A 14047-nucleotide genomic window follows, 5' to 3' on the forward strand; every position below is an offset into this window, starting at 1 on the left:
ACCTCCAGGAGCAGTGGATTTGTAGTGCAGGCACCGAGGCCCAGCAATAACCCTGGAGGCAATAAAATAAAATAAAATAAAATAAAAGAAAGGGGAAAGCTATCAGGGGAGGGGATGGGAGACAGAGTTCTGGTAATGGGAATTGTGTGGAGTTGTACCCCTCTTATCCTATGGTTTTTGTCAGTGTCTCCTTTTTATGAATAATAATTAAAATAAAGAAAGAAGGAACTGTTTAAAAATTATTCCTAAGTCTATTAGGAAAAAGCCCATTTTTTTTTCTCTGAAACTAGCCAGGTAATTGAAATAGAATAGTTTCTTTGGCCTGCATATATAGACCTGAGTTCTTCAGTCTATGGAGAGTGTTTTCAACCTTGATCATAAGTAAAGATTTTCCAGAAAATTTAAAGTCATAGAAAAGGAATGTCACTTTTAGGAACAGGTCTGTCAGGCAGGAAGTTTGCATTTTATTAGATCCATAATAACTTCATTTAGGGCGTTTACTGGTTTGTGTTCATGACTGGGCGGAAGCATCCTTTCCGGAGCTACCTGGCCAGATGACTCCATCCGAGAAAATGAATGTTTTGTTTTCTTTTAAAAATGTACATGAAGATGCTTATTTGTGAAAAAAGATTCCAGAGTTGGCATCCTTGGAGGTTAATCCTCATTAATAAGCGCTTGGCTATGTAATTTTGGCTCTGACTGAGGGTGAAGTTCTGGTCTCCAGCCACCCTGTAATTATCAAGTCTCGGGGCACACCTATGGGCACCCCTGTAAGGAGGATATGGTTCAATTGGATGCAATAAATAACACCTTGTAATCAGGAAACATTCATTAAACTTCTCATCTTTCACATTTTTACCTTCCCTTTCTCATTTTCCCAGGTCTTTGAGCACCACAAAGAGTCATTTATCTTGTTGTGGGTTTTTTGTATTACATTTGATAAAGTTTTTCTTTGCTCTGGGGAGATTGTCAGCTAAGGCAAAATCAGTCAACATTGCTTGAATGTTTTCACTCTGGAGAAGTTAAGCATACATTTCACAGAGGTATTCACACTTAGATACACATTGGACCACTTGAGTCTGGACTGTGGATAGTTAGTTCTTTGAGAATTATGTCTATTGTCTTGATAAATAGGTTAAATTCTATATGATGTCTTTAACTGATTTCAAAAATATTCTGAGTTCTGTCAAGATGTAACAATTTGAAATTCACTTGAAAGCCCAGATATACATATATTCACAAATTGCAGCTTCTCATGTAGCTTAAAAAAATCAAGGGAATGACTCAAGCAGTTAATGGAGTCAGAGATCCCCTGGATTTCTGGTTATCGACTTCTTTGTCCTCTCTGATTCAGAAAGTTACCTGAGACTGACTTTGAGGTTTTGAACTCATTTTGAATAAACTAGGGAAGTCATATATTTATGACTCCTTTACTTAGAACACAGAGTTATATACTGGCTATATATTGTAGGGATAAGGATACTTTTAGTTATTCTGCTAATGAAGTTAATAATTCAGTTAGAAGTTAGTTCTAGGTCTTAGATATCAGTGGCTTGATATTGAGCCTATGGTTATCATTTGAGAAATACCAAAAGGATCAGAAGCATTTCACTTATACCAAGATTCAAGACAATGACAGCTCCAACTCAACAGTAACTGAACTCAACCTCAACCTTATCCCCACCTAACTTAGAACAGTGTGACTCTCATGTTGAGTATCTTGAACATACTAGGCATTGTCACTGCTTCACATTATTTCCCATTCATAACAATTTATATCCCCAATAAATATGCACAAGAGTTCAAAAGAGAAGCTACTGTAGTCTTAAAATAATTGCCTCTTTTTCTCTTGTTCTCTTCCTAATTTAGCACCATTTAACAGAAATGGGATAAAAGTCCTAGGAAGAACTCAGGAGAATGTGTTCAAGGTAAGTGGGGCACAAAACTACTTAATGGTGTCTGCTAGAATGCATCAGCAGAAGCCATGCAAATGTTAACAGCATCATTGTCAGAAGAACAAGACACTTGGCTTCTAAGTGGAACTGTGAGAAGGGTTACAAGGTTTAGCTAAGCATTAGCCAGTCTTGTGGTTGGATAGAGTCAGTGATTAAAATTGTTGAGTTGCAGTTCATTAGTAATGTGCTGATAAACTAAGGATGAGGGCAGAAGAGGTGATTGGGGAGTCTGATTTTTAGTATTTAAAAAGATGGAGATATCTTTTTAAAAACAATTTAGTTATTTATTATTGGATAGAGACAGAGAGGAACTGAGATAGGAGAGAGGGGGGGGGGAAGGTGCAGCCCTGCTTCATCACTTGTGAAGCTTTTCCTTTGCAGGTGGGGTTAAGGGGCTTGAACCCGGGTTCATGTGCACTGCAATGTGGGCACTTAACCAGGTACACCACTGCCTGGCCCTGTTGAGACATAAATATCTTCACTGAAATGATTTCAAGGTGATAGTGGCTTACAGAATGAATGCCAATTTAACAACAGACTTTCCTAAGGCAGGATGGTAGGGCTCCATCATGGCACCACAGTGCTTTACTGAGATCTACAACTCCAACCGCTAGTGAAAGATGTCCGAGGCACCCACCCTCCCTCCTGTCCCTGCCCAGGATCTCCAAGGTGAACTCTTATGATGGTGGGAATACTGGTCTCATTCATTTCATCCATTCCTTCCACGTTGTTGGCAATGAACACACTAGCTTTCAAGGTAATCTCCCCAGCGTGCAGAACTTTGTGTGCACAAAGCAAGACTGAACATAGATGCAAAAATAAAAAATGTCAATTTACCAGTGAGTTATCAGTTTGAAAAAGATTATGCCCAAATTCATATTACTTGTTAGAAAAAACAAATCAAAAAACGACAGCTAATCCACCCGATGTAAGGGAGGTGTAAGACCTGAGTAGACGTCTATCCCGAAGAAGGCATACAGACCATCAACAAACACATAAAATGGGGCTCAGCCTGACTCATCAGCAGGGAACTGCATATCAAAGTACAGCAAGGTAACACAAAACATTTATTAGAATGGATATTAAAAATAAAAAAACAGCCGATAAATATTGGCGAAGATGTGAAGAGAAGGGAACTTAGTACACTGTAGGGGAGAATGCAAATCGGTCCATTCACTATGGGAAACAGTATGAAAGTTTGTCAAGAAACTAAAGTAGGGGGCCAGGCGGTGGCACAGCTGGTTAAGTGCACACATTGCAGTGTGCAGGGACCGGCGTTTAGGCTCCTGGCTCCCACCTGCAGGGGGAAAGCTTCATGAGTGGTAAAGTAGGGCTGCAGGCTTCTCTCTCTCTCTTCCCCTCTCTCTCTGCCTCTTCCCGTTCAATTTCTGGCTGTCTACCCAATAAATAAATAAAGATAGTAATAATAATAAAAGAAATTAAGATATAACTTTCATATTTCCTGGAAATTTCTGAGTATATCTCCAAAGGAAATGAAGGGACCAGGTGGTATTGGCACACTTGGTTGAATGTTCAAAGACCTTGGTTCAGTCCTCACCTGCAGGGGGGAAGCTTCATGAGTGGTGAAACAGTCCTGCAGGTGTCTCCCTTTCTCTCTCCCTCTTTATTGCTTCTTCCTCTCTCAATTTCTTTGTCCTATCAAGACAGATAAAAAAAAATAAATAAGGAAATGATAACATTACCTCAGAGCTCTCTGCATTGCCATATTTGTTGCAGCATTATTTATAAAAGCCAGTTTATGAAAACAATGTAAATTTCTGCCAACAGTTGAGTGGATCAAGGAAAAAGTAAAACACTTCATGTATATAAGCAAATATTATTCAACTTAGAAAACCTGGCTATTTGTGACAGTAAAGATGAGCACGCAAGGTACTTGGCCATGTGCATTAAGGCAGGAAGAGAGTAATTCTTACTATAAGCTAGCACTTGGAATCTGGGGAACAATAGGCCAAACCCACAGAAACAGAAAGTAGAAAAGTGGTTTTTAGGGCAGGGGGAGGGAATTGGGGACAAAAAAGGGCACAAACTTTCAGTTAGAATGTGAATAAGTTCTGAGGAGGAAATGTATAGTACTGTCTTTATTCTTAACCGCACTGCATCCTATACTTGAAGGTTGCTAGGAGATCTTAAACATCTCACTCCCGAACTTAATTACACAAAAACTTGTAGGAAAAAGAAACGCTCAAATGGAATATACTTTCAATTTATTTTACTCTAGACTTAAAGGGTATTGTTTTTCCTTTTGGTTTGAAATAAGAATTAGAGAATTCCCAGCTAGACGTGCTTTGGTCTATAAACAGGAATCCTAGAGAGGAGGTGAGGTTAAGCTTTGACTCATTGAGTGACCAGCGTCAGTGGAAAGACGAAAGTCAGGATCACATCAGAATGTGTGTTCAGATGTCGTCAGCAGACGTTTAGACTGTACCGCTATGGTTATTTTTCCTTTTTTTGGTATTGTGGGGCACCTGGTATGAGCAATGATGACTTTTCTGTGGCTGAGTCCAGAGAGTCATAAAATCAGAAGTTCGGAAAGTCATCTAGGCCACGTTTATCCTTCCCTGTTTCCCTGACACAGGGTCACTTTCTTTAGGTTTAAAAACTTCTATTGATGGGCCAGGCGGTGGCACATCTGGCTAAGCGCTCGTGTTACAGGGCATAAGGGCGAAGGTTCAAGCCCCTGGTTCCCACCTGCAGGGGGAAAGCTTCACGAGTGGTGAAGCAATGCTGCAGGTGTCTCTCTGTCTCTCTTCCTCTCTATCTTCCCCCTCCCCTCTCAATTTCTCTCTGTCTCTAGTTAGTAAATAAATAATAAATAAATAATTTTTTTTAAAAAAACTTCTATTGAAAGGACATGTAATTCCCTGAGGTCTCCTGCTAACATTTTCAGGTTGATTTTATTTATTAGGAAATTTGGGGGGGCTGGATGGTGGCACTCCTGGTTGAATGCACATGTTATAATGAGCAAGGACCTGGGTTCGAGACCCCAGACCCCACCTGCAGGGGCACAGCTTTGGAGTAGTGAAGCAGTGTTGGAGGTGTCTGTCTGTCTCTCTCCTTCTCTATCACCCCCTTCCCTCTCGACTTCTGACTGTCTCTATCCGATAAATAAAGATAAAAAGATATTTTAAAAAGTTATTTTTCCTCAGGTAGAGTAGGTTCTTTATGTCTTCAGCTTTTGTTTCTTCTCTGTACACAGAAGAGCTACAATGGGTGAGTTTGTGTGTGTGTGTGTGTGTGTGTCTGTGTGTGTGAGTGTGTCTGTGTGTCTCTGTGTGTATGTGTGTGTGCATGTGTGTCTCTGTGTGTGTCTGTGTGTGTCTGTGTGTCTCTGTGTGTATGTATGTGTGTGTGCGTGTGTGTCTCTGTGTGTGTCTGTGTGTGTGTGTGCGTGTGTGTGTCTCTGTGTGTGTGTTGTGTGTGTGTGTCTGTGTCTGTGTGTGTCTGTGTGTCTGTGTGTGTCTCTGTGTGTCTGTGTGTGTCTCTGTCTGTGTGTCTCTGTGTGTGTGTCTGTGTGTATCTGTGTCTGTGTGTCTCTGTGTGTGTGTATGTGTGTGTGTCTGTGTCTGTGTGTCTCTGTGTGGTGTCTATGTGTGTCTGTTTCTGTGTGTCTCTGTGTGTGTGTCTGTGTGTGTCTGTGTGTCTCTGTGTGTGTGTCTGTGTCTGTCTCTCTGTGTGTCTCTGTGTGTGTGTCTGTGTCTGTGTGTCTCTCTGTGTGTGTCTGTGTGTGTGTCTGTGTGTGTGTCTGTGTGTGTGTCTGTGTGTGTCTCTGTGTGTGTGTCTGTGTGTGTGTCTGTGTGTGCCTCTCTATCTGCCCCTTCCCTCTCAATTTCTGGCAGTCTACCCAATAAATGAATAAAATAACAATAACAAAGAAATGAAGATAGAACTTTCATATTACCTGAAAAATTCTGAGCATATCTCCAAAGGAAATGAAGGGGCCATGTGGTGGCACACATGTTCAAATCTACATGCTCAAAGATCTGGGTTCAAGCCTCCAGTCCTCCCTCACCTGCAGGGGGGAAGCTTCATGAGTGATGAAACAGTCCTGCAGGTGTCGCTCTTTCTCTCTCGCTCTTCATTTATTTATTATTCCTCTCTTAAATATATTTATATTTAAACATTTTACAGTAAATACAATTATTGGTCCATGTGTCAAGTTTCTCAGTTTTCTGTAAAACACTCTCTTCCATCCTACGTCCTCCTCCACCATCAGCACCAGGACCCGAAAGTCCCCCTGCCTCTGCCCTTTCTTTGGTGCAGTGCACCAAGCCCAGTCCAAGTTCTACTTTGTGTTTTCCCTTCTGTTCTTATTTCTCAACTTATGTTCATGAGTGAGATCACCCCATATTCATTCTTCTCTTTTTTGATTATCTTACTTACACGATTGCTTTAAGCTCCATCCAAGATGAGATGAAGAAGGCAAATTCATCATTCTTAATAGCTGAGTAGTATTCCAACTCTCTCAGCCACTCATGTGTTGTTGGGCACCTGGGTTACTTCCAGGTTTTGGATATTACAAATTATGCTGCTATGAACATAGGTGTACACAGATCTTTTTGGATGGTTGTGGTTGATAACTTAGGATATATTTCCAGGAGAGAAATTGCAGGGTCATAGAGAAGGTCCATATTTAGCCTGGGAGTTCTCCAGACTGCTCCCTACAGGGGTTGGACCAATTTACATTCCCACCAGTAGTGTAGAAGGGTTCCTTTATCCAAGCAACCTCTCTAGCATTTGTTGTTATGATAATTTCTGATGTCTGACATTCTCACAGGGGTGAAGGTATCTCATTATTGTCTTTATTTGGATTTCTCTGACAATCAGTGACTTGGAGCATTTTTTCATGTGTTTGTTGGCCTTTTGGATCTCTTCTTTGTTGAATATTCTTCTTAATATGCTGCTGTATCCTGTTAGCTAGAATTTAGTTCAATACTTTTTAGCATCTTTGTTCTTCAGAGACATTGATTTGTAGTTTTCTTTTTCTCTTTTTTTGTTGTGGTTCTGTCTGCTTTTGGTATCAGGGTGATATGGGCTTCATAGAAAGTAGAAGGGAATGTTCCTGTGTCTTCAATATTTTGGAAGAGCTTAAAAAACATAGGTATTGACACTTCCCTGAAGATTTTATAGTATTCATTTATAAATCCATCTGAGCCTGGACTTTTATTGTTGGAAAGACTCTTGATAACACTCAATTTCTTTGGCTATGATTGGCCTGTTCATGTTTACTAGTTCTTTTTGGTTCAGTTTATAAAGATTTTAAGTCTCTAGGAATTTTTCATTTTTTCCAGGTTCTCTAGCTGGTGGCATATAGTTCATTATTTCCCATTTTCTTTTTAATTAGAGTACACTCATCTCTGGTTTGGGTGGTGTGTCCCTGTGTGCGTGTTGGGGGTGGGGGTTAATAGGCACAGAGGGAGGGAGAATTGAAGGTTCACAGGATTTGCATGTGAAAAGACCTATCTTGGATTCCTGATTCCACTCATAGCCAGAGCTGAGTGGTGTTCTGGCTTTAAAAAAATGTATTAAAGGAAGGAAATGGTTCATGGTTCCTTGGGAGACACTGGACTAGAGTGGAGAATGGTAAAACAGGCAAAGAGGTGGAGCAGGCATACTGGTGTGCTGCTGAGTTGAAATTATTCTCTTAGTGAGCTGTTTATACTGACTACTGCTTCCTGGGGGCACTTCTCTGTTTACTCTCAATTTGCTACAAAAGCAGTTACCTTCTGGGTGGTTCTATAAACCTGAGTAGGTACAAAGCCCTGGCTTGGCTTGTTAAGAGAATATTTGCTATGTATCTGGCACTTAAAGACACTTGTAAATGCATACAAATGTAGATATTGCTTATTTACTTCTAGCTTTGTTATATACACATTTCCTAATATCATTACAAAGCTTGCAAGTGATATCCACATTTTACAGGTGAGATCTGGTGACCATGAAGAGTAAAGTGTCTGAGGCTTACACTGCTCTAGACTGGGGGATGCGGTGGGCACCCAGCTTCTGACCCCAAATGGTACTGAAGATCCCTTTCTTCCTAGCAAGAGAATTTGGCCCTTTAATTCTCTGCCTGGTTCAGCTGCAGCAATGGCTCTCTAGGAAATGTAATGTGGAATTCTCATTTTCTGGTTCACCCTGAACCTCCCTGGAGCCCAGTCTTTGCCCCCCGTGAAGGGGAGGAGTGAAGCTTTCTGGGTAGAACTGTTCTTTGGCAAGAGCCCAGGGTATAGCAGGCGGAATCAGAGTCCCTTAACCAGGTGCGTCCGGCTTGAGTCACCATGCCGGGCCAGGTGAGGCTCTGAGGTGGCACCTGCTTATGGTTGGCAGAACTTCTGAGAGGGCTGTGTAATCCCAAGTAATACAAATGACAACAATAATGGAGGGCTTTCTGTATGCAAAGTGTGTTTCCATCTGAAAAGGTCCAGGGACTTGACAAAAGGTCCTGATAAGTATTATTATCTTCTGGGAGGGCAGGAGTTATACCTTGTGGGCAAATTCTGTATGGGGAAGTAGAGACCCCTACAGATAGTGAGAACAGTTAATAACAGTGATAGCAAATGCTAATGCTTAGAGCCAGGAGTGAGGACAGGTAGAAAGCCAGGACTGGAGGGACAGGGTAAGTTCAGGCAGAATGCTTATCCTCTGTTTTTCTCTGTATGTGAATAATCAGCAACAAATGACAGTAAGCTCAAGTTTTTTCTTTATTATTATTAGTTATTTAATAATGATTTACAAGATTGTGGGGCAAGGGGGGTATAATTCCAGACAATTCCTACCACCAGAGTTCTGTATCCCATCCCCTCCATTGGAAGCTTCCCTATTCTTTATTCCTTCTGTGAGTATGGATTAAAGATCTTTATGGGCAGAAGGTGGAAGGTCTGGCTTCTGTAGTTGCTTCTCCACTGGACATGGACATTGACGAGTCGATCCATGCCTCTTTCCCTAATTGAGTAGGGCTCTGGGGAGGTGGGGTTCAGGACACATTGGTGAGGTCATCTGCCCAGGGAAATTAGGTTGGCATCATGGTAGCATCTGCAACTTGGTGGCTGAAAATCATTAAGATATAAAGCAGAACAAATTTTTTTAATAACCAGGAGCCTAAAAGTAAGACTATAGCAGATGAGATTTGGGGTCTTCATGTTGGAAGAAGCTAGGAAGTCTATTTTAGGTCTATTCCAAGGGGCCCATGACTTTACTGATTTTTACCTGAACCCAACAGCTCGCTGGTGGGCTAAAAGTATTGTCTGGGGAGATCGTGTCAGATTTGGACATAAGACTAGAAAGCTGGATCAGAGCAGAGTGTAGCTCCCAAATATGGAAAAAGTATATAAGTACCATCAGCTGTTAACCCCGTGGATCTGACCTAGGGCTCGTGTTACAAGTTCAACTTTTAAGGAAAAGAGATAAGGTTGTTTGTATGTGCTCCGAGAATGTGTGGTCTGCAGGTCACAGACTGAAAGATCTCTGGGGACTGACAGGTCAGGGTAGTGAGTACAAATGGCTGAGTGGAAGGCAGTGAGACTTCAAGCACTTCAAGGACAAATGGAGACCGTCCTAAGAGATGAGAAGGAGGGGTAGGTATCTTTGCAACCGGAAGGGCAAGAAGAAACCCCAGCTGAAAGGGGCTGCTCCCCTCATACCCAGTCAAAGCTGTCTTTCTGCTCATGCCTGGTCTCCCAGTTTGGGGCAGAAATCTAAACTGATGGAAAATCTAGTAACTCACTTGAATGTTTTTTTTATTCTCTTTATTTATTTATTGGCTAGAAATAGTCAGAAATCTAGAGGGAAGAGGAAGATAGAAAGGAAGAGAGACAGAGACACCTGCAGCACTGTTCACACTGCTTGCAAAGCTTGGACCCTACAGGGGAGCTCTACCAGTCCAACTTCTTGTTTACCTCTTTCTTATTTCCCCCCACTGCTCCTGGAGGCTATTTTTCCCCCTTGTGTTGCCATTGTTTATCATTGTTGTTGTTGGACAGAACAGAGAGAAATGCAGAGAGGAGGGGAAGACAGAGATGGGGAGAGAAAGACAGACACCTGCAGACCTGCTTCACTGCCTGTGAAGCGATCCCCCTGCAGGGGGGGAGCCAGGGGCTCGAACCGGGGTCCTTATGTCAGTCCTTGTGCTTTGGCCGGCCCCTACCTCTTCCTTTTGACTAACAGCTTTCTCTGGATATCTGTCTATCTCTTCCTTTAGCATTCATGTTTTTATATGCCATGCTTTTTATTACATGAGTTGAAATTCATTTTTCAATATTGTGTATTATGTTTAATCCACTTTGCAGCATCTTTTTCCCCCTAGCTTATTTTATTCAAATATTGGAGATTGTTGCTATTTTTTCTTATAATGTGTAGTATCTTGCCTGAGTGTTATATATTCAGTTTTTGTATTATTTACATTTGTATGAGAAAAAAAAAGTTGTGTGTGAATTTGCATGTTATCCTTGCACAGAGCCTATGCTAATCTTCTCTGGATCATATCACTTTTAGTGTATATGCTCATGAAGCAAACACCAAACTGTGTAGAAATTCAGTCTCTTGAGCTCAGCCTCAGACCTAATGAACCAGAGTCCTTCCTTCCTTCCTTCCTTCCTTCCTTCCTTCCTTCCTTGGCAAGAGACAGAGAGAAATTGAGGGAAGGGGATGATAGAGAGGGGGAGAGAATGAGAGACACCTGCAACATGGCTTCACCATCAGTGAAGCTATCCCCTACAGGTGGGAAATGGGGGCTTGAACCTGGGTCTTTGCACACTGTAATGTGTGTCCCTGACAGGCCCCAAGAAGAATCTTTTTTCTTGAACTCTGTGGGTATGATTCTGATGCAACTTATGTCTGGGAACCAGTGTCTCAGAGGATTACAATTAATGGCAGAGATAGAAACATAAAACACTGAACAGTTATTTCCATAAGGAGGTACAAGCCCCATTCTCCTGTGAGGTCCCTCCAGCTGGCTACAGGAGAGGACAGGAAGGCCTTCTGGAAGGGGTGACCTCTGGAAGAATGTGCTCAATCTAGGCATGTGGAGAGGCAGGGAAGGAAAGAAATAGGGCAACGGCCTTGTGCTGAGCGAGCAAACAGTTCATTAGCGTACTTGAAAATAGTTACTTGTGGCTGGAAAAGAAGTCACAGAAATATGAAAACCAATGCTATTAGACAGGAACAGATAGTGAAGTACCTTTTGTATTATGTAAGGAGTTCCCACTTGATCCCCAGGTGGGTTTTGATGTGACAGTATTAGAAAGATTACGTTGGTTTTCGTATGGGCTTCAGTTGGGATAGGGAACTAGTTGGAAGGTGGTCACTGTAATTCAGACAAGGGATTGTGAATGCTGGACTGGTGAAATCGCTCACTTGGGTAACATGATGTTTCCTCATGCACAGGATCCAGGTTCAAGTCTGACCTCCATGGTCTTCAAGGAAGCTTTGGTGCTGTGGTCTTTCACTCTCTGCCTTTCTGTCGTCTCTCTCTCTCTCTCTCTCTCTTTTTCCTACCAGATCACTACTCAGCTCAGGTTTATGGTGGTGCAGGTTGGGGATTGAACCTGGGGCTTCAGAGCCTCTGGCATTAGAGTCTTTTTGCATAATAATTATGCTATCTACCACCCCCATTCTCCTTTCTATCTTAAAAAAATAATTGTGAATGCTTGCACTGTTATTTGCTTTATATTTTGCATTAAGTAAACTCATTTTTCACATTAATTCATTCTCAAAAGACAGTCACATGAGTATAATGACTAGAAAGTTAACCTCACTTGCCATAAATAGAAAATAACCATAAAATTGAGTATGTTAGACACAGACCAGTGGTATTAAAAAGATCTAGTTTTACAAGGTACCCTGGCTGAAGCTCTGAGCCTGAGGTCTGTTCTCTTTGTGAAAGCGGAGGAAACTTACAAGTCATAATAGCTGTTAAAGACCTGGTAACGCCAACCTGACACTTAGCTTTGACTCATTGTCAGGTTATAAAAATAATTGAGCCTTATGGGAATAACTTCCTCATTATATGATTTAATCTTATTTAATATCCATCTATCACTTCAAATCATCACACAGCATTCAGATAGCAGATATTATGAAGTATCCCACGGCCCCCTTTTTCTTCTCTCTCAGACCACTATTATCTCCTGCCTTTCTCCAAACTCCTCCCCACCAGGTTTGGCAGGGGACATTCCTTGAGGAAGGCAGAGGAAAGTGGACATTTGGGATAGGATCATGGGACCTAGAAGTTGCCACGGAGGCTTCAGCCTTGGGTCTTCCCAGTTCTGGTAATAATCCTGGGGTGATAATCCTGGGGGAGGGGGGCAACCTGGCAAAAGTGCGATTTTACTCTGACCTTAGCATCTCTGCTTTTTATGAGGAGCCTTTAGGAGAGGCCACAAAGTCTGTAAGTCTGGGACACTGCCATCACAAAGTGAAAACAAGCTGAGAGGAGGAGTTACCAGCTGAGACTGAATGTCCACAAAGACGTGTAGATAGCGGAGTTGTGTCTACTTACGAGGTGTCCTCAAGTGATCAAGTAGGAGAGCAGTCTCTTGGAGGCAGGGTTTATTGCTTCATAAGAGGCTGAAGTGTAAAATTTGTCACCCCAAATAGACACCCAAGGAAGTGGCCCCTGCCTTCAGATCTCACATGCTTATGTATGTTATCAACGGAGTGTCAGCCCTTTGAGAATGAGATTCTACTTTGACTTGAAAGTGTGTAAGAATGGGAACATGTCATGATAATATCGTCCTCCTGAGTGATGTATTTGTCAACCCGGCTTTCTATGTGCCCAATTTTCACATCAGTGGGCATACTGTTTTTATTTGAGTCAAATGATTTATATGTTAACTACCCTATTTTAATGATCATGATTATAATGATTCATCATGTACCATCATGTACTTTTAGCATCCTGATAAAAGAAACCCTTTAAAAAAATTCAGGAGATTATCACCTAAGTCTGTTTTGTGAGTGATTTATTTCTGTATTTCAGTGAGGGGGGGGCATTTTGTTTCCATTATACACACTGGAGACTAACAAAGAGCGAAAGAGCTTCTGTCAAACATGGCTGCAAGTGAGACGCCGCCCAACACTCACGCCATATGAAAGAACCAATGAAGAAAAAAGTTGATGGAAAACCCATGTCTTATATTTCTCCGAATTTTAGGACAGTGGCGTTCCATAAGCCCATCCTGTAAAATCTGAACAAGATAAAAAGATATCTAAAGACTTTTTTAAAAATAGCATTCACATTCTAGATTAAAAATAAAACTGCATCTTTTTACAATATCTTTCTAGGGGATATATATTTATTCAAGTCAAGGTACCAAGTCACATTATAAGATATGTAGTGATTCTCATAAAACTTGTAACTCCAGTGGGCTGGGTGATGGCACAAATAATAAAGCAGATGAGTTACAATGTGCAGGGACCTAGGTTTGAGACTTGGTTCTCCACCAGCAGGGGGAAGCATCATGAGAGGTGAAGCAGGGCTGTAGGCGTCTCTCTGTTCTTTCTCCCTCTCTATCTTCCCCTTCTCTCTCAATTTTCTCTATCCTATCAAATAAAATAAAAGGGAGAGGTATATCATAAATGTATGATTTAAGTGTCTTTAAAAACATCCACATTCCCAGGAATAGGAGTGGAAAGGAAGGGAGAGGGACTGAGAGGCCAGTGAATTGAGGATATTTTATAATAAAATATATAAAGTGATGGTCCTTTGGATGGACTTTGTTCAAGTCATTAGTGGAACGGCAGTCATGGAAGTGATGTTGGTGAGTAGAGTTGAATTCTTCTAACTGGGCCAGTGTTGTGGATACCTGCTTTTATTTCTCCCCCTATCTCTTAGAATATTTTTCTTCCTCTGAATCAGAAATGAGAAAATAGTCTGTAGTTTTCAGTCTGAAGTTAAAAAAAAAATTAGGTGTAGTTTTGAACAAGTAATAAGAAAAATAAACTTGTAAGACTTCATTGCCCTGCTTCTTTTACCCCCAAATTCTCTCTTGAATTTTTTTAGGCTAGCTCCCTTGGGAAATACACTGACAGTTTGGGAAACCTTCCATTTTCTCTTGTGTGGTGGGAGGACACTCAGC

The 14047-nt window shown here is 41.4% G+C and overlaps 1 pseudogene; it reads right to left on the reverse strand.

Annotated features, from left to right (window-relative positions):
* Positions 1-10383: 10383 nt before the first annotated feature.
* LOC132535374 (U6 spliceosomal RNA) lies at positions 10384-10483 on the reverse strand (annotated as a pseudogene).
* Between the last annotated feature and the right edge of the window lie 3564 nt (positions 10484-14047).

Source organism: Erinaceus europaeus, chromosome 21, assembly GCF_950295315.1.
Source record: "Erinaceus europaeus chromosome 21, mEriEur2.1, whole genome shotgun sequence".
Taxonomy (NCBI): Eukaryota; Metazoa; Chordata; class Mammalia; order Eulipotyphla; family Erinaceidae; genus Erinaceus; species Erinaceus europaeus.